The 25,151-nt window shown below is 45.5% G+C and overlaps 1 protein-coding gene and 1 pseudogene across 5 annotated transcripts in view; both read right to left on the reverse strand.

Annotated features, from left to right (window-relative positions):
- TENM3 (teneurin transmembrane protein 3) overlaps window positions 1-25,151 on the reverse strand; it is a 1,301,134-nt gene that overhangs the window by 375,523 nt on the left and 900,460 nt on the right. The gene's annotated exons all lie outside the window — the stretch shown is intronic.
- On the reverse strand, window positions 8,383-8,823 carry LOC129403444 (60S ribosomal protein L26-like; annotated as a pseudogene).

Consider the following 25,151-nt stretch of genomic DNA (forward strand, 5'->3'; position numbering starts at 1 on the left):
TATCATGAAATAACCAGGTTATTAAGACTATTTTTTCCCCTGCAAAGCAAGTATCTTTTTCTTCCCCAGACTACTTACAAATGTGGTAGATTTCAATGAAATTTCCTTTGTAAAGAAATTAATCTCAGCAGCTACTTCCAAAATTATTTCAAAAAATTTTGCAAATTTTACTTTGCAAAAGTAAACAACATACACAATTAGGGATATACTTCCATAGAATTAGAGGAGGCAAAGCGCATGGACTGTTCTCGAAATAAATCCTGACTTGGTCAGGTCTGACATTCAGAAAATAAAAATAGAAAGTCCCATCTCCACAACAACGAGCCACAAAATTTCACTAAGAGCTTCTCAGTCACGGTAGCACAAATCAAAATATTAAGCTGCACCCTTTCCACCTCGGAAGACATTAATTAATCAATTGACTGGTAAGGATCAACTTTGCCAGCAACTGAACTTGGGAGTTTTGTGTGAGCTGAGGACACAGGACAATTTCGAGTTGATCATTTCTACGATTGTCTCTCTCTGTTAATGTAGTATAACCTTCCGCACATGCTCTCACCGACACAGTTACCTCTGTGATTTAAGAAATTTACTCCAGTTAATGTTTACAAGACTGCACGGTGGAAGGTTCTGCATCCCGTCCTCAAACAAGCAATCTAGCCACGTTTCTTAAAAGGGCGCTTATTTACCCCCATTCGTCAGGGGCTGGAGTGAAAGATCCTTTGAATGGCAAGTAAGCTAAGACTAGAAATGATTTCTTTTGCTCTCTCTGCACTTTCAAAGCACTTTGGAACCAGCTTTTGTCTCCTGCTACTGTGTGCAAGAAAGCTTCTGTTTCTAAGCTGCGCCACCGGAGAGAAACTGCCTTGTCTTCTGGTTCCTGTAAGATTTTTCTCTTATTTTTATCGTTCTATATTTCGTTACCAAAGGCGTCTCCTTTCCCCCCATGCTTTGTCCATGGCGCATGCTTTGTCCATGGCGCGCACTTTCGGCCAGAGATTCATGCTGTTCTGCTCCGGAAAACGCTCAAACAGAAGCTGCAGTAATTCCATTTCATTCATTCTCTCACTGGTATTCCCACGGGTAGTATTTTGTAGCCCATCATTTTATTGCTCATGTTTCTTTGCTCCTCACTGGGCTTTAGGGCTACTCTCAGCAGTGCTGGGAGCACTACTCACACCTCAGTGCTCAGGAGCCATGCCTCAGAGATACTTGGGGAACTAGGGGACATTAGGGATTGACTCTGGGGCTCTCACATACAAAATCTGTTCTCCAGCTTCTTGCACCCTCACCCTCACATTTCTTCTTGCTTTCTCTCTGCGCACTTTGGGTTGAATTTCTTTTTTCTTTTACTCTTTTTTTTTTTCTTTTTGTGTCACACCCGGTAATGCACAGGGATTACTCCTGGCTCATGCACTCAGGAATTACTTCTGGTGGTGCTCGGGGGACCATATGGAATGCTGGGAATTGAACCCGGGTCAGCCGCGTGCAAGGCAAATAAATGCCCTACCCGCTGTGCTATTGCTCCAGCCCCGGGTTGGATTTCTGATACTACCAACTGATACTATCAATGAGCTTCCTCCGTTCCCCCTTCCAGCGATGTCAACTTTAAAGTTTATTGTTCATGTTTTTCCTTTCTAGCAAATTTTTCCGTTCTAAAAATTTTTTAAAGAATTTTTAAGGGTCCTTTTAAAAATATGCTGTTTTTGTTCCTGTTCTATTTTGCTATTTGAGTTTCTCACTCTTTATAAATGGTATTCCTTCCTCTGGACTGGAGCGACAGCACAGCAGGTAAGGCATTTGCCTTGCACACGGTCGACCCGGGTTCGATTATTCCTCCATCCCTCTCGGAGAACCCGCAATCTGTAGAGAGTATCGCGCCTGCACGGCAGAGCCTGGTAAGCTACCGTGGCGTATTCGATATGCCAAAAACAGTAACAAGTCTCACAATGGAGACGGTACTGGTGCCTGCTCAAGCAAATCGATGAACAACAGGATGACATTGCTACAGTGCTATCCCTTCCTCTACCCTGTGAGCACTTTAAACATTTTTATTTAAAATTATTTAATTCTACTTCCTAGGCAGTGAAATCTGTGGGATAATTTCATGGGCTTTCTTAACGCTCATTTAATTTACGTGGTTTGCAATTGGGGCTTACACAGTCATGGAACAGCCTGTATTCTGTATTCTTTAGCTCCCCTTCTTCCCCATCTCTCCCTGGCGAGTGATATTCTGATTGTCCTCACCCAATCCCAAGCCCCCAAAACAGAACCAGATCAGGTCTCAGCATGATTCACTCACTGAGTTTCCCAGTCAGAGAGCATCTTAGCTCAGGCCTCGGTGAGCAAGGCTGCAGCTGCTTCAGCCTCAGATGGAAGCATCCGGATCTTTACTCCCCAAGATTCTTTTCAGTACTTCCCAGCAATGGCGAAGTGCCTTTTTGTCCAGAGAAGAAGCTGGTTGGGGGGGGGGGCATTGCTCAGAGGAGGGTCCTTTAAACGCCCTTCTCTCTCACGAGACCAATCCTACCTTCCTGGGCTCTTCCTCCCCAAGGTGCAAGAGCATTCACTGATTTATTCCTTTGTCTTTTGCTAAGTCACTGAAATACTTATTTTTCTATTTATTACACAGATATCTTTCACCTGTGAAATATGCAAGAATATTTTCTCATGCTTAGGCATCTCTAGAGAAGCATGTATATAACCTAAATTTGCATGGGGGGGTTGGAGCTCTGTCTGATGGTGCATGGGGACCACTTCAAACCCTCTGTCATGAAAGGATGCCTTCCCTCCATTGACTATCTCCCCAGTCCTTGTATATCTGCTCTACCCAGTTGACTGCTGAGGGCCAAGGGTTCAGTTCAGCCCAGGGTGCCTGAGAAGAGCCCAGGGAGAGGAGTCCATATGTGCACGCGTGCCGCCGTCTGTACCGGGAAGCTGATTAGCATCTGAGCTCTAATGCCAGCCCTCAGCATCACACCCAGGACCAGGCTTCCTTTCCGTCACTGGATTTCGGAGAAGGAACGGTTCCAGAGCCTTCCCCTCCTCCATCCACCAAAGCAAGGCTCCCAGTGCACTGGTTTTGGGAGGCAGCTGGAACGCTCATTGGAATGCACATTCCTGGGCCCCTCTCCAGACTCCCCATATGGGACTAAGCGTATCTGGTGGGGGGTGGGCACTGAAGTTTGTGCTTAGATGCAATTCTGCCATTTCTTTTACAAAGCAGAGCTGGGGGAATCAGTGTGTATCCCACACCCCTTAGAACCCGGCTGGAGAGGGAGGCCACTGCACACGCTCCTGAACCACACACCTGCCTTTCTGCAGGGAACACAGCGCTGAGTCCAACATGCCCCACGAAGCAGCTTCATGGTCCGAAAATCCACTCAACTAGTTATCACCTTAGTGACTATCAAGAAACGAGCTGGTTGGGGAACCAGCTGGAATCTCTCTGCCTCTGACAAGCCATCGCAAAGGTTGAGTGGGAAGAAAAGTCCCAACGGATAGGCTGCAGATAAGGGCCCTTGACCAGAGCAACAGAGTCCAGGCCAGCTATAATAGACGGAGTTCTATAATAGATGGAGCCTTCCGCAGAGTGATACAGGTGTTAACTCTTTCCTTTCCCCGGCCCCTGTGCTCTCAGTGGACGGACAAGCAACGAAGGAAAGAAGGAGAAATGAAGCAAACATAAATGAGGCCAGAGGACTAGTGCAGGGCTTAAGGCTCTTGCCTTGCATGCAGCAGACCCTAGTTCCATCCACAGCACTGCACAGCCCTCAGAGCCCTGAGCACAGAGCCAGGAGTAGTCCCAGTCACTGTTGCATGGGGTGCCACCAAAAAAAAAAAGAAACCCAGAAAGAATGACAACTGCTTATCTTACATACACCCTACTTTACATATAAGTAGGGTGTTGTTTTAAGGGCTCAAGAGGAAAACACTCCAACTATATTTCAGTTCCAATCAAGGGGATGGAAAGAAAATGTCTTCCTTTCTTCCACGCAGCAATACAACATGGCAATTCAGAAATAAGGGGTGAAGACAAGACCCACACATTTGCACAGCCTGGGCAAACATCCTTCTTCATGTTTTTGCAAAGATGAGCTACTCTTTTAAATAAAAAACAGAAATACATGCTCCCTTTGCCCCCAGTGATAGGCCTTATGCAAACCAGCAAGAGTGTGCAGGGGAGGGGCTGGAGAGATAGCACAGCGGGTGGGGCATTTGCCTTGCACGCGGCCGATCCGGGTTCGATTCCCAGCATCCCATATGGACCCTGAGCACCGCATGGAGTAATTCCTGAGTGCACGAGCCAGGAGTAACCCCTGTGCATCGATGGGTGTGACCCAGAAACAAAAAAAGGGGGGGGGACTGGCCCCTTACATGTGTGTCCTGAAGCAGAACACAGATGAGGGGAGTCTAGTTCCTGGGGACCTGTGCTGCCAACTTCACAGAACAAGGTCGGGGCTGCTTCCTGGGAGCACTCGTGGTGGGGGGGAGTACTGCTGGCCCTCGGATCTGGATTCTTAAGGAAGAAGCTGCTCCAGTGAATGGACGGATGCATGGAGCCTCCTGTTGGGGACATGGAACTCACAAACTTTCAATGAGAAGTGAGCCCAGTGAAAAATGGCTCTTGAACTTAGTGTTTTCAACAGGGCAATTTCATTTTGAATTTTCTGCTTGATTGTTCTTGAAGTTTGGATTTAAACAAACAAGCAAAGATCCCCCACAGGCAGGATTGACGTTGTTGCCAAGAGTTTTAGGCATACAATGTTCCTGTAAACCCACGACCAACTTTAGCTTCCTTCCACCAATCACCCGAGGCTCCCCAACCTGTCTCCTGGACAAACACAGTTGGAATATTAGGTTTCATGCTCCCAACTGTGTTTATATCTAAAACACTAGAGCCAGGTGTTGGCTCCAGTGATTTATACATATAGAACCTTCGCCTTGACAAACAGTATAGAGGGATGGTACAGTGGTGCTTGCTCACACGAGGCTGACTGAATTTAATCCCAGTATCTTTTAAGATCCCTCCGAGCACCATTGTGAGTAATTCCTGAGTGCAGAGCCAGGAGTAACCCCTGAGCATCACTGAGTGTGGTCCCAAACAAACAAACAAACAAACAAACAAGAATCCAAAAAAAATCCATAGAGAGATTTTCCCCAAAATGTTAATCTAGAGCTCCCACAGAACCCACAAATTCCACTTCCTGGCCTTGACTCGCCAAGACGCAAAACCATTCATTTGAAAAGATACATGCAAACATACATTCACTGTGGCCCTTAGTATGACAGTTTCACAGTGTGCAAACAACCCAGGGGTCCAGTGGCAGGTGAGCGGATCCTGGAAATATGGGCTAGTGACACATTGGAGCCTAAGACAGCCACAAGGAACGGTGAAATCGTGTCGTTCACATTCAGTGGGCCTGGCACTGTTAAATGAAGTTAAGCCAGAAGGACACACACTAGATGTTCTCACAAAGCTGATGGGTTTATATTAACATGAGGGAAGGGAAAGGCTGACGGGAGGAGGCCAACTCCACCCTAGCTTATAGGGCAAAGTTCGGGCAAACACGCCAGGGATGGAGAGAAATTGGAAGCAGGGTGCAAGAAGAGGCGATCTTGAGGTGACACAGGGACGATGACCAGGGCTTCTGACTGTCTGGGGTGAAGAGGCGAGGCATCTGCACACATCACTGTGATTAGGAAAGAAGCGCCCAAGCGTTACCTGATAGTAACCAACCACAGCGATGACTTTATCTTTTATTCTGGTGACCTTTCCCCTTCCCCAAAGACACATACTGATTCTTCCAGTTTTCTCCTCATTAATGTGTTTTTTTCCACTTCCCAGGAGAAACAATATTGGTCCTAACACTTTTTCCAGCAGATCAAAATCTTCTCGATCAATGAGCTTCCAAACCTTAAGCCCAAACTTCCAGGAATAGGTTACTTATTATTGCCTGCATTTGATTCATGCTTCTGATTTTTCTCTGAAGGAAGGATCTATTAAGGAATGTAGATGACAGTTCTTATGAGAGGAATGGTTAATAAATTGTGTCTTTTCTTTGGGGGGATTTGGAAGAGAGAGTTAAAGTAAAGCTAAGTTAATATTTGTTTCTAATCTTGCAACCATTCACTGACAACCAGACCTGGGAAATTAAAGCCCCAGACAATATCATACTCCTGCTTCTCAATGGGATCTTAATGTACATCCAGCTCTGCCCTTTACCAGGGAGACTGAGAATGAAACTTGTAGAGGAGTCTAAGATAATGAATCCTGGAGTACAGGTGAGGCCATCTCCAAAGGCAGATTGACACATATATTTGACCTCCGTAGTTCAGGTTTATAAAAATGAACAGGAAGGGCTAGAGAGTTAGTGTAGGAATTAAGCTGCTTGCTTTACAGGCTGCTGACTCGGATTCATTCCCCAGCACTGTGTATAGTGCCTGAGCACCACCAGGGAATGATGCCTGAGCACAGAATCATGAGTAAGCTCTGAGCACATCCCAGTGCATTGCTAGGTGGGACCCCCAAACAAACAAAAGCACAAGAGCAGGAATTTTCTATAAACACTGGCAAAAACTCCAAGATAATTTCTCTCAAGCAAACATGCTTCAATTCTGAAAGGAATGTTAAAAGCATGGGTATTCCAATTTTAACGGTCAGTACTTCTTTGACAAAAGAGAAGGTGGGTCTGGGAACAAAGAGGGAACTGAAGATGACAAAAACGCGTGTCCATTGCAGAAAGCCCATCATTTGTTAATGACCCACGGGAGTGACTTTTTAAAAAGTTACCCAACATGATTTGGATAAATGACCATTTCAGAATTGAAACTGAAAAAAAATTGAGGCTCAATCTTCAGAGCCTTAACATGTTCAGTTTCCACTTCTTTCCTCTTACCTAAGGCCAGTAGGTAATAACATTCATTCATTCATTCATTCATTCTTCATTCACTCATTCATTCACTCAACAGGTACGAGGTTCCAGCACCAACTCAACAGGTACCAGGTTCTAGCACCAAGACATTCAGGGAACAGTGTTACAAAAAGGAACAAACACTGTGACATTTTCTATCTTGTTGCAATGACGTTACTTAATGGATGTGAGCTGCTTACTCCGAGCTTTTTCTTTATGGTGGGTTACAGGATCAGACTTCCCTCAAAAGTGCCATTTGGACACATCTGATACATTTCCTTGCTGTGAAACTAAGCTGGCCCTGAGAATCTCTATCTTTGAAAGACTCTATCCTGGGGCTGGAGCTATTATAGTACATAGTAGAGTGCTTGCCTTACACGTAGCTGACCTGGGTTCGATCCCCGGCAGCATCCCATATGGTCCCCTGAGCACCAGCAGGAGGAATTCCTGAGTGGAATAATCCCTGAGCATCACTGGATTTGTCCCGCCCCCTCCAAAAAAGAAAAGAAAAGATGAATGGCTCTATCCTGACTGGATGTAAAATCTTCGTTTCCTAACTTGATAAGTTTATTTACTCTTTCTTTACTAAACGTGTCTGATGTGAGCTTGGTTTCTCATGAGAAACTCTGACCACCGAACCAGGTTGAGATATTCATGGATCAACAATAAAACTAATTTCCAGAGCTCACACATCAAAAATCAATCACCCTATTTTACCATCACGCTAGACAGAAAATTGCCCACACCGGCTTCTTACAATGTGAATCAGACAGGGGCAGAGCGATCTGCCCCCTGGACAGAAGGTTCCTTCTTTTCCCTTTCCCACCAGTGTCTTCCACTGTCCTAAATACTGGGAGCTGAAAGACTTTCCTATAGGACAGTGAGGTTCTTAGCAAAGTTGTATAGAGTTTCAAAACACGTTATTCTTATTTAATAAATCTTTTCTGTACTCTATGTTGTATTAACTATGCACAGCAGAGCCTGGCAAGCTCCCCATGGTATATGCCAAAAAATAACAGGTCAATAACAGGTCTCATTCCCCTGACCCTGAAAGAGCCTCCAATCGTTGGGAAAGACGAGTAAGGAGAGGCTGCTAAAATCTCAGGGCTGGAATGAATGGAGACATTACTGGGGCCCGCTCAAGTAAATCGATGAACAACGGGATGACAGTGATACAGTGTGTTTATCTTTGGGTTTTTGTTTGTCTAGGGGTCATGTTCAGTGATGCTCAAGGCTTACTCCTGCCTCTGTGCTCAGGGATCACTCCTGGCTATGGTCAGGGGGCCAGTTCGGGGCTGAGGATAAAACCTGGGCCCATCGCATGCAAAGCCAGGGCCATAGACGGTCTCTCCAGCCCAAAGAGTATTCCCTTAGTTGGTAACTGAAACTTGGGTTTATTCTCATGCTTCAGAATTTGCTCACTTGGAACTTTTTTTTTTTACAGTTTTTAATCAAGTTGTATATAACTTTATTCCTGCATCTTCTCAAGTGTTTCTTCCTTATATTTGCCCTTCTCCTTTCCTACTTGGCGAGAGTTGGCTTTGCGTTCAAGGATCTTTTTTGCGATCTTTGTCCAGTTTTAGTCTGGTGATAACCACCTAATGGGGTGAATGCCCACATGAACAGTTGTGCCATTTGCCTTCTCCCGCTGGACTCGTTCAATGTAGATAACATATTTCTTCCAGTAAACCTGGACTACTTTGCCAATTTGCTGACCTTTGTAGTGTCCCCTCACAACCTGAACCTCATCGCCCTTCCGGATGGGCATGGATCGCACATTGTACTTCTGTCTCAGCTCTTTGGAAAGAGGGGAAGACATAATCTTCCTACAGATGTGGGAAGGTGCATTGAAATGCCTCTTATGGTTCTTGCTCCGGTCAGAAGTCACAAAAGGATTGAACTTCATTTTGGCAGTACCACTTCAGCAATGGCAGCAGAAGGGAAAAGATCACTTGGAACTTTGAATCATCACCAAGACATTCTGATTTTTGAAGTCACTTTCCCAAAAGCCACACCAGGGCAGGCGGCCACTGATGTCCTGAGCGGTTCCTTGCAGCCTTCCAGGTCTTTCTGTTCTGCTGGGGGTTGAGAACTCCCTCTGCCTAGCAAGTGTCCACACAGAGAAGGGCCTTCGGGGATAGCCCTGGTCTCGGCCCCTGGTTCTGCTCACATTCCCCAGGTCCCTCAGACGGCAGGGTGGGAAGCTGACTCTCCTAATCAACAGTAATGGTGAGGCTGAGATTTCACAAGTGGAATCCCATTTGAACTGGGGAGAAGGGAAAACAGTCATTAATAAACACGCTTTCTCTCCACATTGCAGTTTGAACGCAAACTCCAATGCCCGGGGCAGGCGCTCGGGCCTGGTTGTCAATGGCAGGAGAGACCAAGCCTGTCCTTGCCACTCCCAGACTCAGGGATTGGGATGGATTTGCTCAGTTAACTTCACTGGTGCTGGAGCAATGGAAAAGTTTCCTTGTGAGAGGCATGGCAAGTGCCAGCAGGCCACGTGGACAGTGCAGATAGCTGTGTGCTTGGCTTCTCTTTCTACAAACTCCAATTATTTCTTTTTTAAAGCACTGAAGAGCTTTTTTTGGCTGCATTAAGTTTTTTCGTATTCCCATATAAAATAACATAATATGAGACTGACACCCCAGGACAGTAGAGACAAGAGCCAGGAATATTGCTCCATAGTGGGAAGCTGGCTTCATGAGCTTGGGGAGAAGGCAGCTGGGATAGAGAAGGGATCACTAAGTCAATGATGGAGGAATTGTTTGGGATGGGAGATGTGTGCTGAAAGTAGATAAAGGACCAAACGTGATGGCCTCTGAGTATCTGTATTGCAAACCATAATGCTCAAAAGTTGAGAGAGAGTATGGGAGAACTTGTCTGCCATAGAGGTTAGGGGGAGGAATAGGAAGTGGAGGGGGGATACCGGGGGCATTGGTGGTGGAGAATGTGCACTGGTGGAGGCACTGGTGGAGGGGTGGGTGTTTGATCATTGTATGACTGACACTCAAACATGAAAGCTATGTAACTGAATCTTACGGTGATTCAATTAAAAAAATGTTTTTCATATTCCCAACTAGTATTTTTGACTTTAAAGGTTGAAACTGAATCCTCTTTGTGAGTCATTCACAGAACTGATTTTTCTTTTCCTCGAGTTTAGGTCACACGTGGAAACATGAAAGGCCTAGCCATGTACTAAACCTCACGGTCGTCTCATAGCTCCCCTGACCTAAGGTAAAGGATCTGGTTATTATTCCTTTATGCCGAGAAGGGGGCAACAAGACTTCAAAAATCAGACCGTCTTGATGATGATTCAAAGTTCCAAGTGAGCAAATTCTGAAGCACAACAATAAACCCGAGTTTCAGCTACCAATTAAGGGAATACTCTTTGGGCTGGAAAGACCATCTACAGCCCTGACCTTGCATGCGATGGGCCCAGGTTTGATCCTCAGCCCCGAACTGGCCCCCTGACCATAGCCAGGAGTGATCTCCAAGCACAGAGGCAGGAGTAAGCCTTGAGCATCACTGAACGTGGCCCCCAGACAAACAAAAACCCAAAGATAAACACAAAAGAAAAGATGTATTAAATAAAAAGAACCTGCTTTGCAACTGTCTACAACTCTGCTAAGAACTTCACTGTCCCATAGGAGTAAGAATATTTATCTTAGCCAAGAGCAATTACCACTTCCAGGAAAACAGATGCACGCTGATCTTTTTCTCTGAAGAACAGATAACACGTTGTGCAGTACAAGATCTAACTCCGTTTCACGCTCCCAGGCATCAGAGTTTGTCCCTAACTGCTTCAGAGTCACCAAGTACCAAATAGTCCGGGGGTTAAGGTTCTCACTTTGCACAGGACCCTTGGCATCACCTGGTTCCTGAAGCACTATCGTGTGTAGAAGGCCACTCAGTATATATCACTGGGAGAGCCCAGGTACCCTGGCACTGAACCACCATGACAGGCCAAGAATCGCTGGGAGGGGTGCTTGCAAAATAAAATTAAAAAAAAAACACAATAGATACTTGGAGATCAAACCAAACAGAGGGTTGCTGTGATCCTGGCATTTGTGTTGATGGCTCTGCGCCGGGACCAGCCACCAGCACCAGCGGTCTAAAGTCTGCTAAGACAGATGCCGAGCCTTATCTACCACCCACCTTTATATTATTGCAGCTGGACCATCGTTATAGTTTGAAATATATTTTCCTGCTTGGCTTGTGTGAATGATGCGAGGATAGTCACTGGATAAATCACTGTATCTTACCAGAGAAATCTTATTCTTGACCCACTGACCTCCGGACTAAGCACATTTCCATGGATTGAACAGCCGGGTAGACCTAGCTGGGTCAGATGGATGAAATATTGAATAGTCTGGCGGCTCCCCACAGGTCGAGGGAGGGGAGGTTTGGTGCCTATATTTATGATAAAACATATGTGTGCCAAAGTGAGAATCCCCAAATCTGAAAATTACTATTATTATTATTATTGTTATTATTTCTTTTGGGGCCTCACCAGGCAGTGCTCAGGGCTTTCTCCTGCATCACTTCTGGCAGGGTCCAGCAGTGTCAGGGATGGAGCCTGGGTCAGCTGCATGCCAGGCAAATGCCTTACCCACTGCACTATCTAGCCCCTGAAAGTCTTTCTATAATTGAATTCTCATAGTCTCCTATGAGACAAACACTCCGGATAAACACTTATCTACTTCCCTGCCAGTTTATGCTTCCTTTGATTCTCAAATCAGATCTGTCCCACAAATGCTCCCACACCTACAAAAAAAAAAAGCTTCATTTTACTTAAGACAAAGTTATGATTTAAGTAGATTTTATATTTGAGGGTGTGATTGTCTTTTAAATTTTATCCAGAGACAGAGACTGTCCTGACCCCACGCCAGGCTGTCTTCACAGGATACTTGGAGGGGAACAGGTTGAATTTCCCTCCCTGCCCCAGCAGAACCCCGGCAGCCAAAAACCTCCAGAACCCAACCACAGCCATGCACAAGGCCGCTCTCCATAGGCTCGGATGAGCCTCACCTACGGGGGAACCTGCAGGAAAACTCAGGTATGTGGGACCTGGGTTTATGATCTCCAAGCTTGCTCAGAGGGGTAATGGGCCTCCTCCCCCCAGCTTCCCAGTTTTCCAGTAGCTTGGCAGTCACACCCACAAACTGCCTCCAGCGGCGCCATGTAATCTCTGAAATATAGCTCTGGAAGAGAGTGACACAGAACGTCCACAGCATCTTATACTCTAGCCCACTGATATACCAAAAGTAGCACACATTTGTTTGGTTTAACATGTGTGCTTGCAATCTCTTATACACGGGCTCAAAGGGCTCCAGGATGAAATCCAACTATCTTCACACACTTTCCTCTTATTGTGGTAGGAAGGTGCACGGTGATGGGATTGGTGTTTGAATATTATGGGTAATGAACTATTGTGAACAACTTTACAATCTGGCGAGGTACCCATGCGTATTAGATATGCCCAAAACAGTAACAATAAGTCTCTCAATGAGAGACGTTACTGGTGCCCGCTCAAACAAATAAAAAAATAAAAAGAAAATCCAGATAGCTTTTAAAAAATCATAGCTCTCTCTCTTAGAATACTCACACAGTTTATTAGCATCATTTCTCCCCTACCCCTAGCCGCCTCCCCGTGGTGACATAAGAATGTCCTAGGCTGAGGCTGGAGAAAAAGGACAGTGGTTAAGACACTTCTTTTGCACACTGCTGATCTGGGTTCGATTCCCAGCAACCTATATAGCCCCCCGAGCCCCACCAGGAGTGATTCCTGAGCACAGAAGTTCTACCCACATTAAAATTCCAAGGCAAACTGAGCCTACCCCCGCCCCCCCCCCATGCCCCCAATCCTGAAACGAGGCACGGTATATCACATTTTCTTTTAAGCTCACTGGAAAATTTTCATTATGTCCACTTTGATTTATTCGGGGCCATGGATGTGCACATGTTTATTTTTACGGCCGATTATGGCTGTGTTGGCCCAGAGCACAGACCACTGTGTGGACGTCAGTGCAGAACCCCCGAGCCTGGAAGAGCTACAGAGACCTTGTTTTCCTTGAAACACCAGCCAGCTCGTATCACAGGGGCTGCCGTCTGGGACATAACTGCAGGGGGCACCGCCCGAGGAGGGTCTGCTGGCTCCCTCCTGCAAAGGACGGAAAGAATTGTGCAGATAGGGTCGTAAAGCTATACCCAACGCTCAGAGGCCACTCCTGGCTCTGTGCTCAAGTGTGACGCCTGGCAGTGCTCGGAGGGCTGTCTGCAGGACCAAGGTATGAACCAGGTCTGACTGGACCCAAAGCTAGTCTCTTCCCTGTAGACTATGTGGCTGACTGGAGAACGTGTATTCTGATAGCCAATAAGGTGAGTGATTCTACTTGCCCCTGAATTCTGAGTCAGAGGCCAGCCCTACCCTGCCCTGGGCTACGACCAGCTCTCCCCGCACCCTTTGTATGAAAGAGGGGTAAAAAAAAAAAAAAGATGCAAAGAACCAGGTCTCGCTCCATCACAGAGCTCTGGCCACTGCATCCATTTAGGACATGGCGCCATTTGTCTTGGGGAATCAATATCTGTGTTCTCTGCACGGACAGATAAGGAGAGGCCCAGGGGAGGGGGGAGGTAAACAGATAAAGTGGCCTCAATGTGCAGATGTGAGCGGGGCTGCACCTCCACTTCCCACACTCCCTTCTCCATCCATTATTAAGCTCTCCTCCCCCAATATCTGGGACCAGAACGAGGCCCAGCACCAGGCTCACGGCCAGAGGGAATGTTGTGATGGAACCTTCGAAACAGCAAGGTTCGAAATAGGGACCATGTCCGCTCTGCCCAGGGATGAGAGGTACTGTCTGGGACTGGGCTCTAGAACAGGTAAGGGGGTGTGAAGCTCACAGTGAAACACAGCAAAAAAGGTGACTCAGCACCAGACTTAATATTCTCACTCATCTGTGGGCCCGGAAAAATAAACTGAAAGTGATTCTGATAAAACAGATGTGAAACGGTCTCCATGGAAAGAGGCTGAAGGCGCCGAGCATGTAATTATAAAATACCACACATCTGGCACCAAGTTTGTCCTTAGAGCAAAAGTCATTGAGGACAAAAAGAGCAAGAAGCTTTCTAGCCCTCCGAAGTCGGGACTTGGCGTGGACTTGAACGAATTCAACTTTGAACTCGACTCTCACTTTCCTAACTGTAATTCATGAAGGAACTGGAAGGGCCTCACAGCCAGCCAAGAGATAATTAGGACAGGAAAACTGGACGGTGAGTTATGATTTCAAAGAAAACAGCACAGCGCAAAATTATACACAACAACCCGATTCCATGGGAAAAAAAATAATGAAGCAGCAGAGAACGCTTATAAACGACCTTTTCATTCATAAAAAGTTAAGGTCTCAAAGGAACTCTGGAATAACTTGCACAGGAGTTTATCACTAATCCATCATCAGGAAACAATGAGGAAAAAAACCTGCAAGCTGAGAGAAGACTGGGCTAATGGATTCAGAGTCTGCTGAGGCAGAAGTAGGCATGTTTTGCCTATAATATTTCTCGCCATCGCTCCAGCCATCTGCCCGTCACGGGTCACTTCCACTTGGTATCATCACCAAAGTGGTACCACATTCCTACGTATCAAAAGTCAAATCTCCAGGTTGGTGATGCCTTTTGCTCCATTATGAAATTGCAAGGCCAGTCTTAAATTCGCCCAATACATAGAAATTACAGGATATTACTCCATAACCCCTACAAAATAAATAGTTCAGAGGAAGCAGTCAGCGACTTTCTGGTAGAAAAAAAAGAGAGGGGGAAATGCAGTCATCACAGAATCCGAGTGAGAATCAGAATCAGATTGTGAATCAGAAAACTCTTGGAGCTCCCTTAATGAGAAAAGCAGAGCCTTGAAATATGTTTGGCATTGTGGAAATTTTTTTTGAAAGATTCAGTTTGAATCCTCCATTTTTGCTATTTATTATACTTTGTTAGGCTGCTAAATTGTTACAAGTTTACCCCATCTTCTGAATTTTACTTTTCTCATCGGCAAAGATGTTAGAGCTTAAAAATAACTCGAATGTTACATGTACTATGCAGCTTTATACAATATCAACAGTACTTGGAAATAAATGAAATGTGCCTTATTTTGCCAACATTCAGTGTTTTATCGATATACAAACAGAAAAATGTCATGTAACGAGATGATTAAGAAAAACATGGGCTTTGTGTCTTAAAGGTTATCCATTTTAGGTTACAGTAATTGATCCCAGTCACTTCAAATGTTTAAAACATTCCGAACCCTCAGCCAAATGTTGAAGAAACAGCTCTGCCAGAATTTCAGTAGAGAAAATTTTAGAAGGCTGTTCAAATCCAAAGAAAAGGAAAAATATATATTATTGCTGAAAGCTGTACGTGTGTTCCGCTTTCCAACGAAAACCATAGCCAAGTAAGCTTTCATTAAATTGGAACAAGATGACAAATACTAAAGCTGAAAGCGCATACAGTAAATTGAAACATTAAACATTACATAAGGTCTCTAATGTGTAACCAGGAAAAGTTGAGACCGAAAATAAAAGAAAATATTTTTGATACCTGAACAGCTGTTCGCTCTTTAGCCCAAGAGACTCTAGTCATGCAGGTAAAGGGTCTCTGGAATCAAGATTTGGTTTCTGAACCATTGGTGAAGGTGTGCTAGAGAATTCCGGAATTTCACTGATAAATAAGCTCAGGGAGGGAAGAGAGATGGGGCATGGTGCCCAGCCCATTCCGAGACCGTCTTACCTCTGACAGTGACACCCCCCCCCCCCCCACCAACCATCACAACAAACAAGTGTCATTGCTAGAACTTGCAAGCAGCCACCTCAATGGATGGCATTTGGGAGTCCATTTTCTATCTTCTAGGAAAAGTTTGAAGAAAAAGCACACAAGGGATTCACTGTCCAGCTCCCATGGGCCCTGGTGGGACACGGAAAACGTGGGAGCAAAAATGTGCTTTGCCCAAGTGTGTGGGAGCAAGGAGATTTGCAGACATTTCAGTCTCCGCAAAGAAAACCCGCAGAAAGAGGTGCTATGCTCTGTGCCAGTTAATGCTAACATCATGTCCAGTCCAGGAAAACTGGGGAGGGGGTGCTAGCTTCTGCCTAGGGTATTTGTGCCCAGGAAATGTTTTCATGTATCTAAAGTTTTTATCTTCAGAAGTGTATCTTCAGGAGATTCTATGAAGAAACAGATCCTAGGCTATTTTAAAGATGGGAAAAAAATTAGTGGGGGGCTGAAGTGACAGCACAGTAGGTAGGGCGTTTGCCTTCCATGTGGCCGACCCAGGTTCGATTCCCAGCATCCCATATGATCCCCTGAGCACCTCCACGAGTAATTCCTGAGTGCAGAGAAAGGAGTAACCCCTGTGCATCGCCAGGTGTGACCCTCAAAAAAAATCAGTAGACATATTCTAATATAAGAGAATCTGCACTACTCAAAATATTTCATTGTTGAGGTCTGAGAGATAGTCGTAGAGCGGGGAGGATACTTGCACACAGCTGATTTCTCTCCCCTGTCCTACCAAGGTTTCCCAAACCCCTGAGTTCAGAGCCAGCAAGAAGCCCTGCACACAGCCGGGTCTGCCGCAAACAACAATGGCAAATTTCATCAGAAACATTTTTGCATCTATAACTCAAGTTGTAACCACAGTGTGGATTTGATGTTTGCAGTGCACACATTCCTTTAGGGACCGTTTGGCTGTGATGGGGGTAGGGGGCTCGCAATGATGTTAAAGCGTTTTAGTCAAGTCATCCGAAAGTGGAAATGATCTTCCCAATGTAATACCGGTTATTCACCGTCCAGGGTCCCTGTTAATCTGCCTGTATCAGGCAGAGCGGAAATGTAAGCGGGCCATCGATGAACAGTGCTGGACTTTGTGAACCAGAGTGACCCAGACAGAAGAGGACGGGCTGGAACTGAGCCGGAGAGTTGGCAATGCGCCATCTGCACTCCCGGATGGGAGCCAGGGATTGGGGCTCACTGAGAAGAACCAAGGAGTTGCCAGATTCAGAGAGCGGCCAGGAGGCAGGGGCTTCATCTCCCCCAAACCCTGCTGGTGGCCCAACAGGTCGTTAGAAAAAAATCTAAAAACAAGTAACAATTCCCTTGGATTTCTGTCCTTTTGATAACCACACTTGATCCTTCCACAATCAAGTCTATAGATGAATTTTATTCGATTCTCCGCATGAGGCTTGGGCCCTGGAAGCCCAGTGAGTGTGTCAGCAACACCGACCTCAAGATCCTGGCTTGGCTTTGATCCTCAGAACCTTCCCTCTCAGCTAATCAATCAGGGGAGGGCAGACTGAGCTGTCAATTACCAGGGAGAGTTCAGGATGTGTAGGTCATGGGAGGGGAGAGCTGACCAGGAGGGCTGTGAGGGTGCGTGAGTGTGTGACCGTGTGCATGTGTGAGTGTGTATGAATGCGTGTGAATGCAGTGTGTCTGCGTGTGCATATATGAAAATGTATGTCTGTCTGAACGTGAGTTTGGGTGACTGTGTGTGAATACCATGTCTGAGTGTGAGTGTTTGAATGTGCCTACGTCTGAAGGTGTGTTTGGGTGGCTGTGTGTAAATAAGTGTGTGCCTGAGTGTGAGTAAATGTGAAGCTGTGTATATCTGAATTTGTATATCTGAGTTTGTGTGACTATGTGTGCCTCAATGTGATGTGTGCATACATGAAATTGTGTGAGCGTATGTGAATGCCTGAGGGTGTTTGTGTGAGCATGTTGCAAGCATGAGAGTGTGTGAATGGAATGAGTGTGAGTCTGTGAATGGGTGTGAATGAGCACATTTCTAAATGTGTGAGTGTATGAGGTATGTGTGCACATGTGTGACTGGGAATGTGCCTGTGAGTGTGGGGGCTTGGGAGCATGTGTGAGTGCAAGTGAGAGCATGTGTGTGAGAGCATGTGTCAGAGTGCGAGTGTGTGCCCTACCGCACCCTCCACCCCCATTCCTGGCATTCTTTGTGCTACCCAGAGCCACGACTGTGTGACTGTGTGATTTATTGCAGAAACCAGTCCGGCGTTCTGGACTCCCCCTTCCCCTCCCCACACTCTGCGTCAGGGTCCAACAGTCCGCCCTGAGATGCTCCATGTGAGCGCGGCCTTGGGCTCCTACAACAAACAGTCCTGGGAGAAGAGCCACCTTAGCTGACCTTGGTCTCCAGCGTGAAGGGGCCTTCTGCAGGGCTGCGTGCTGGTCTTCCTGCGGACAGAGCCTGTGCCGGGAGTGGGGAGGCGGGTGGCTAGGGGTCCCCACTGCAGGAGACAGCAAAGCTGGAGCAAACCGGTCCTCAAAGCAGGTCCAGCCCAGTGGCACTTACACCGGCCCAGTCCCACGCGCCATCCCACCTGCAGAATCAGACTCGGGGCAAGGCGCAGCCTGAAGCTTGGACACGCCTGTGAGTGAGTCCTGCCCCAGTGAACACTGACACCCTTTGACCCTGAGTCTGACGATGTGAAACGCTGGGGTGAGACTCTCAAACTCTGGTTCCAGCATCTGCTGTTGTTGCACTCCTGACGAGCATTCTTCCAACATTCCTCAGTCTTGAATGCAACTGAGATGGGCAGAGAGAGAGAGAGAGAGAGAGAGAGAGAGAGAGAGAGAGAGAGAGAGAGAGAGACAGACAGACAGACAGACAGACAGACAGACAGACAGACAGACAGACAGACACAGAGAGACAGACACAGAGAGACAGAGAGAGGAGAGAGAGAAAGAGAGATATGGAGAAAGGTAGAGATGGAGAGATAAGGAGAGATAGAGAGAGATAAGGGAAGAGTGAGAGAGATGGAGAGAGAGAGCGAGAAAGTACATGGGCGTGAAGAAGCTTGCCTTGCAGGTGACTGACCTTGTTTCTATCCCCAGCACCACACAGGATCTCCTGAACATTGTCAGGATTTATCTTTGAGCACAGAGCCAGGAGTAGCCCCTGAGCACTGCCAGGTGTGCCCTACCCCCAAATAAGACAGCAAGGAGTGAATGGAAAGACTTAAGATGGTCTCGGGCACACTGTTCGATTCTGCTGCCTATGTTTAGTTCCCTCTTCATTGCCCGGCTCTGCTTCCGCCCATTTCCACTCGTTTGATATTCTTTATGTCTAAACAACTCGAGGCTTGTCCTGTTCTACTCACAGTTCCTTGCTCAGAGTGTGTCTCCGAGGGCCCGATGTCGGGGGTCAGGCTCCGTGCAGCGTTTCTCCATCCTCACACAGAGAATTCTTTCCTTTTTAACTCATACACCTGCAGTTGCCTTTTGATTATCCGTCTGATTTCATGATTCCTTTTTTATTCATCTCAAAGTTTTTTCATTTGTATATTGACTGGAAGGATTTATTTCTCTTCTAAAATCCAACCGAAACGAGATTGGATTCAAAAAGAAGTCACAGGCAAATACAAACCTCTTTTACTAAAGGAAATCCAAACAAAAGATTATACAAGACGGCTTTTCTCAACTGAGATAGCATATCAGCGTACGATCTGCATATTAATCATAAGAGTGACTCTTACTGCTTGCCCTGTGCCAGCCACTGTGAATCTCCTTGGGATTCACAACCGTTGCAGTGTTGAAGAGACAGTCCCGGGGCTGGTAGTTCATATGCCTTACATGTGGCCAATCAGGTTCCACACCTGGAATCAATTCATCCTCTGAGCACTGCTGGAGTTTCTGTGGAGGCCTGAGATGGCCTGGGGAACCCCAGCACTGCAGGGCGTCAGCAACCCAGCACTATCAGACCCCAGAATTGAACCACCTGACTAGGAGGTTCTTACTACCCCCACTTTAAAAAAAATAAAGCGGATCACAACTATCTATTGAGTTAGCATTAGCTGCAGTTTAGAAAGAAACCAACGTGTAATTTTTTAAAACCCTGGCTGGCCTGAGAGATGGCAGGGGGCTGAGAGCATCTGCCTTGCACGTGGTCAACCCAAGTGTGATCCTCAGCAGCACAGTCCTCCGAGCACTGCTCGAGGAGCATCCCTCAAGCATCATGCTGGGAGTGGACCCCAAGCACCCCTGCAGGTGAGGCAAACACCGCACTCCCAAACAAACCATCATCACTGTCAAAAACGAGATGAAAGAATGGAACTTTAGGGGTTACTCTCAGCTCTGTGCTCAGGGGCAGTTCTTGGAGGGGAGGCTCTCCAATGGCGGGGATCAAATCTGGGTCTCCTGCGTGGCTAGCAGGTAGTTCATCTGTCGGGCCATTTCTCCCGCCTCTACAAAACAGAGATGAAAGTCTCGAGCTGTGAGGAGCCAAAACAGAATCCAAACTCTGCCTCGGAGGACCATGTTCTCATACTGTCTCTGGAAATACCCGACTTTCTCCCAACAGTGAAACCCAACACCCGGCATCTCCCACGCTCCACCAAGATGTGCTCAAATTGGAAGAAAGCCAGAGATAGAGCCAGGTGATGACAGGAAGAGAATGAATGACTTATGAGAAAATGAGAAAAATCCAAGTGTGCTTAGGTGGAGGGGGCCTGACACAGGACAGACTGTTTATAGAGCACAACGGAATTATCATCACGATGTAAAAGGGCCTCATCGAGGGAGGATCAACTGGCTGGTGCTGGAGAAGGAGAAATGGGGGCCAAGTCTTCCCCTTCCCTAGCCAACCCCCAATAATTTCATCCTGAAGAATTTTTGGATTTTAGCAACCTCAGAAAAGCCTCATGAAAAATGATCACCTGGGGCCTTTTTGACATTTCAGACACATGTGAAATAAAATAATTATGCACAGGCAGAGAGGAATGGGGTGACCTCTTGGTTCTTGTCAAGTTTAATTTTTATGTTTTATAAATAAAACATTTTTATTTTTTTAAAAAGCATATGCATTTATCCTTCCAGCCTCTTGGGTCTCTTGGCTAAATATCACATTTTTAACCTTTAGCATTGTCATTTCCCTTTTAAGGGACTTAGGATGTAAGCAGCCCCCCAAAGGTGTAAGGGGAACAACACTCAACTCTATGTTTGGGGCAGAAGACCTCAGGCTAAAAAAGGAATGTGAATATCCGTGGTCTAATTCAAATTCTTAGGCAGTTGATCAATTTAGTGCTGTCATGCTCCTGTTTATTGTTTAATTGTTCTTTGTTTTAGCTAACATGCTTTAGCAATATTGTGTACCCCCAGTCACCGCTAAGTTGTACCAAAAGGACCCTGTTCGTGACAAACATCATATACACACTGTGGTTAAAATTTGAGTTACACCAGGATGTTGGCTCTATAGCTTGGAAGCTGGCCTCACACGCTGGGGGATAGTCATCCCAGATAGAGAGGGGAACACCAAGTAATATGTGATTGGAGATCCTGCGCGGGAAGGAAGATGCGTGCTGAAAGTAGACTAGAGACTGAACAGGATGACCACTCAATACCCCTATCTCAAACCACAACACCCAAAAGGAAAGAGGGATATCAAATTGGAATGCCCCGCCACAGAGGCCGGGTGGGGTAGGGGGATGGGACTGGGGGGGTGGGAGGGATACTGGGTTCATTGGTCGTGGAGAATGGACACTGGTAGAAGGATGGGTTCTCAAACATTGTATGAGGGAATAACAAGAACAAAAATGTGTGATCACTAATTAAAAAATAAATAAAAATAAATAAAATTTGAGTTACGCCGTCCCTTAGTCAGTGAAGGCAGCTGGGATAGAGAAGGGGTCACTAGATCAATGATGGTTGGAGGGATCGCTTGATGGGAGATGTGTGCTGACAGTAGAAAAAAGGACCAAACACGATGGCCTCTCAGTGTCTGTATTACAAACCATAATGCCTCCAAACAGAGAGTAAGAAGGAAGTTGTCTGCCATAGAGACAGGGGGTGGGCTGGGATGGGGAGGGTGGGAGGGATACTGGAGACATTGGTGGGGGAGGGATGGCTGTTTGATCATTGTATGACTGAAACTCAATCATGAAACCTTTGTAACTATATCTCACGATGATTTCAATAAAATTTTTTGAAGTAAAAAAAAAAGAATTAAAACAATTGAGTTACATGAGTAAATGTTGCTCATGAAGCGTATGGCTACTGTTTGCTCTGCAGCTGGCTGTGCTCAGGGCTGACTCCTGGCTCTGAGCTTTTGGATCACTCCTGGCAGGGCTCGGGACCACATGAAGTGCCAGGTTGAACCCTGGTGGGTCACATCCAAGGCAAATGGTTGATGCAGCTTCCTCTCTCCCCAGGTTCCTATTCATTTGGCCACCGGGGTAAACATTTTAACAGTAGGTGGTTTCTTATTTGGGAGTCCTCTGTTAATTCAGCCCCAAGGCAAACACGGGACAACGGTGAATATTTCTAGCCCAATCTGCTCATGGGTTAATTTTCTAGAAGAGCAGGACGACAGAGAAGTCCCCACGCTGAGTCCTAAACTCCTTAGTCTATCCATTTGTTTCAGAAGTGTCATATCACGGACAAATCGATGTGTTAAGAATTGTCTGATAATATTGTTGAGGGATTAATCTCACAGACTGGATGAGCAGCACGATTATCTTTGGCATTCTGGGGACACACTCTTCCATTTCAAGCACGGAAAGCCTTCTAAGGCCCAACTAGGAGAGCCTGTATATTGAATGATCTGCCACCATTCAATATTTAATCCTGCAATTGAAGTCACTAAAGGGATATAGCAAAGTAACAAGATGAATGAATCGTGACCTCAAACCTGCAAAAAGACAACCCAAACAATTTATCTTGCTGGCCTGCACGCATTTTTTTTTTTTTCTTATCCAATATCCTTCTCACTTCCACTCAGTCTGGGAATTGTAGATTGATCAATGCCACATTAGCAAATGCTTGAAACGAGAACTGGGAATTTAGGCAAGCCATTGTTTATGCTTTAAGAATATTCTGGTTCCGTTTCGTTGATCTGAAGTCTAAAATCAAGGACTCATAATTAAAAATCAATTTGATTCTCCAGACTACGTTTTCGAGTAACCGTGGTAAAGACAACATAAGATGATCTCGAGTTTAGGAACAAGTAAAATAGATAAATGATTAAAATGAAAAGCGGAGAAATTTTGTGCCTCAGAGCTTACATACAATTCTTTGAAACTGCACAGCCCTCAGAGGCAATCAAACCACACTTCAGTTATTAAGAAGATCCATTCCACCCCGACTCTGTGGTTAATTGCTTCTTATCGCATCCCTTTAGCATGTGATCAGAACGTTTTCACAACCTAAGTGGGGTCAACCCGATGTATAGTGGTGGCTTCTCGTTCATCTAACTTTCGTCTCTGTCTGCAAGCCTTCTTCAATTATTGTGCGATGTTAGCTTTGTTTTATAATCAAGGGGATGTGTGCCTCTTCCTACTGCAGAATCCCTATAATAATACTCTTCTCAGATTGTGCCCCCTCTGGGGAAACAGAAATTGAAATTAGGCCACAATCCTCATTTGGGGGCATTGTTTCACAAGGAGGTAAAGGGTCTTTACCTTCCAGCTATTGGCCTCCATCTTAGTCACTTTACTGCACTGTTTGAAATGCTGGAATAGTCCCAGGATGTTGTTTATTTCATTCAATCAATACGTTTTGTTTTGGAATCATCATGTGCAACCTATAAACTCTTCTTTTCTGGGACTGTCACCAAAATAATTAGTAGGTTTTGTTCTGAGTCATCATGTGCAACCCATAAACTCTTCTTTTCTGGGACTGTCACCAAAATAATAATAACTTAAAGAAAAGATAAAAATTTCCTGTCCTGGCATGGGTTTTTGGGTCACTACATAAGAACTCTCAAAGTCTCGCGTGTCATAAACATAGTAATAGCAAGTTTGCCATGATTGAGTCAGTACCTCCCAAAGCCAGCACATCCTCATGGTTCTGTAACATAGGGGGAAATGGAATGCATATGAGAAGTATTGTTTTTACTTTTATATTTTTTCCGTTCGGGGCCGCAGCCAGAAACAGTAAGCTTACTCCTGGCTCTGCACTCAGGGATCACTCCTGGCGGAGCTCTGGGGATCATACGTGCTTCCCAGGATGGAACCTGGGCTGGCCATGTGCAAGCCAGCTGCACTGGACTATTGCTCTGATCCCAAGGTATCATGAGTATGACTCTGAACATGCCAGCAATCCTCCCGTGATAAAGCATCATTGACTTCCTGCCAGCTCCCATGACTGGTGACATTTTGTTAACCAGTCTACTAAAAAAAAATCCATAACAAGGTATTAGCTGGTATTTAAAAATAATATCAAAGCCAGGGATCAAGTTCAAGGAATTGTCTATCTTGAAAATATGATAACTGCAAAGTCCATTAGCTGTGTGAGTCAATTTCAACTCTGTAACTTAATTACTGAGTTTATTAGGAAATTCCAAGGTAAAAAGATTATTTTCTAGGCAGCACATAGGGATTAATTAAATTTGACTTGTGGAATAATCATTTGTAGACATTGCTTACATATTTAGAGACTTCTAACTCTCCTATTATTTTGAAACTCTAATTTCAGAAATGTTGGCCTTATCTTACTTATCTTCTTCTTATGCCTGACTAAAGATGCATATATTTATGAGTTGTGAATGGTGGCGGGGTCATTCAGAGATTTTTAACTTCTTTAAAGCAGTCTTCATCCATCAAGATTTTACTTCAGCAACAGAAGTCTCTCCTATGACAGGCAGCGTTGCATTAAACACACTCTCTCCTAACAATTTGTCAACAAGTGCGGGGGAAATTAGTAAGAATAGGATTCAGATGTAAAGATGCAAGTAGTCTGAAGTGTCACTTAAATAGTCCTTTTCTGTTAGTTAATTTTAATGACATGCTCCCTGGGTACGCTGATGGGAATGGATCTCATTAAGACCAAACACTCTCCACAGTGTTTTGTATCCCATGAAGGCAAGCTGCCATTTCTTATTCTTCCCTGTCTTTTCCCCACCCCCGAATTTCTTGAAACAAAAACAGAACCCCTCCCTTCTATTCACACTGCCCCTCCAAGTCTGCTTCCACTCTCTCCCTCTTTCAATCTCAGATTAATTTTATTGTGAATATCCACTGGTTTATCTTTTTTGGGGGGAGGGGGGTTGGGGGTGACTGATGCTGTGTATCAGATCCAGGATCTCATAACATGCCAGGCATGTCCTCTACCACTTGAGCCACATCCGAGACCCCATGGTTTATCTCCTCTGAACTTCATTTTGTCTGCTCATCACTTTTATATTCTTCTAAGATGGCACATAGGGGTGAAATCACCCAATACTTATCTGTT

Source organism: Sorex araneus, chromosome 1, assembly GCF_027595985.1.
Source record: "Sorex araneus isolate mSorAra2 chromosome 1, mSorAra2.pri, whole genome shotgun sequence".
Taxonomy (NCBI): Eukaryota; Metazoa; Chordata; class Mammalia; order Eulipotyphla; family Soricidae; genus Sorex; species Sorex araneus.